General features: G+C 34.6%; 1 protein-coding gene across 1 annotated transcript in view; it reads left to right on the top strand.

Moving 5' to 3' along the window:
- The window catches only part of LOC115217982 (neprilysin-1), a 391622-nt gene that overhangs the window by 282700 nt on the left and 106422 nt on the right, over positions 1-2500 (top strand). The window lies entirely within an intron of this gene.

Genomic DNA, 2500 nt, shown 5'->3' with positions numbered 1-2500 from the left:
GCCCTTTTATACTCCAATACATTTTACTCGTTATTCAAGCCATTCTGACAATTTACAAAATTCGCCTTTCTACACTTGCCGGCTCTACAAGAGGAGATCCCCAGAAATCATATATAATTCTTATATAATTCCTGTTCAAACCGGAGACCTTTCTGCTTCAATAGAGACAATAACTGTGACTGATCTTAATGCCCTAACGCCCAGCATTGAGTATAACAATACGACCAACTCCTTTTCCTCCATCCACAAATATGTATGTTTAAGTAATACAATTTGATCAACTGCTTAAATATTTATAGGTATATTGTAAATTCTTACTACATTTGAAGATTATTCGAAAATAGTTGAAAATATTCAGTGTGGAATATTGTACTTTGTATGTACGTTACACTAATTCTAATGTCTGATAACATCACATAATTTAAACATGTTTTCACTAATTTGAAATTTAGCCAATACAATTACTTGGCTGTTTTTATACCTTGCGCTTGTTTTTAGGTACTAAAAGATGGTCATAAAATAGTTCTTACAAGACGCAGGTGTTTTAAAATTGTATGCTTAATTGTGCCATTAATATTTTAGTTGCATTCAATTAATATGTAATTGAAGACTACAACAGGCTTTACTGGTTCTGTTTTACTCTTATACTTCGGTAATTGAACATACATATACGTAAAAAAATATTTTGCTTTGTCTGAATAGTAGAAAGGAATTGCTAATGATATCGCTATTCATGCTTGAAAGTTGAAGTCAGAGAATCAAAGCAGTTTAATTTCAGTGAAATGTCTAAATTAAGATATCATAGATAAATATAATTGGTGGAAATATTATTTCTTTTTTTGTTAAACATTGATTTAGCTGAACCGATTCAATTTTCAAACTCTATTACTGATTAACCTGAGAAGACTCTACAGTACGCATCTAAGCGTAGTCATTCTTGCGGGTATTATTGCCAATGGAATAATTCTTAGCGTTCTTATTTTTGATATAATAATCTCGGCAATCGAAGAGTGTAATATCTCAGCTTATGGAACTCTGAATTACTGCGCTTGTATTGATGCAGGCTTACTTTATTTTCATGTATTAGACATCTAGGACTCAGACAATATTGAAAATGTAAGATAACCTGAATCCAGATGTGGTTGCTTACTTCTTCAAATAATCAGAATAATGAAATGTCAGTATGTCACTTTGCTCTTCCAAACAAAATCAGATGTACTTCATAGATCTAACCACAAACATACTTTATTAACTCGATTGTATGATATCGAAATCAAAGCAAGGAGCAAATGAATAAATCAACATTCCCAATTGAGAATTCATTCAGATAAATCCTTTCTTTTACGTCCACACGACTTACTGTTCAATCAAATATGAGCAAATATATTCTTTATATTCATCCACACACAGCCCCAGGCGAATCTGTATGGAAATAAGTTTGCTCCGCAATCAGATGGTTCTGGGTTCGGTCCCACTACTGCGTGGCGCCTTGGGCAATTGCCTCCTACTATAGCTTCGGGCCGACCAAAGACTTGTAAGTGGTTATGGTAGACGGAAACTGAAAGGAACCCTTCGTATATAAATGTATATGTATGTGTGTTTGTTTGTTTGTGTGCGTGTGTGCACGTATCTGTGCTTGACTCCTATCATTTCTTGACAACCATGTGTTTACATTCCCATAACTTAAATGAGTATGAAACTTCCAAACTTCCAAAGAGGATTGCAGTCTAATGACGGAAACAAGTAAAACAAACAAGAGCACTCAGAAAGTGCTAAGTCCACCAAGGCAACACCAGCATCCTCTCAACAATTAGCCAGAGAATGATTTTTATTATGAGAATATCTAAAATAAACGCGACTGCTCTCACAAACGAGAACACTAAAAATGAACCCGACCGCTCTCAAAAATTAAATGCAAAAAACAGAAAAAATAATCCAGAATCCTTGCGCTGTACCCAATCAATTCCAAAATCTAATCAGTTCGTGCCAACCACGAGGCCAAACATCTCTGAAAGTTTCATCCGAATCCATCCAACGGTTCTTGAGATATATTGTCCACGGACTAACAAACAATGCAACACGACTGAAAACAATACGTCCGCCTTAACGAAGACAGAGTTAAAAGATGCATCCAGTATTACTGTCATCCATTATGACCTGAATTTTTGAAGCCTGCTCACTGGTGCTGAATTGGTTAAACCTTTAGCGCGTAATCAAACACATTGTTTTAACATTAACACATGAAATATAAATATAAAAAAAAGAATGAACACTCCCGAAAGAGTGTCTTATCTAACGAATATCATGCTTAGTATGCTGCAACACTAAATCTAACCATTACGGTGTTTTATGATACCATCTACGTGTAACAATATTAAAACACCTCGCTACAACTTTACACGACGCGTTATCAGAAGAGGATCTGACATTATTCCTTTTCAAACATGTTTACCTTATTTTGAATAGAGATGCCGAAATGTTTAAGAATGAAATTTTGAGG

This window comes from Octopus sinensis, linkage group LG12, assembly GCF_006345805.1.
Source record: "Octopus sinensis linkage group LG12, ASM634580v1, whole genome shotgun sequence".
Lineage (NCBI taxonomy): Eukaryota > Metazoa > Mollusca > Cephalopoda > Octopoda > Octopodidae > Octopus > Octopus sinensis.
This window is presented reverse-complemented; position numbering and strand designations above follow the sequence as displayed.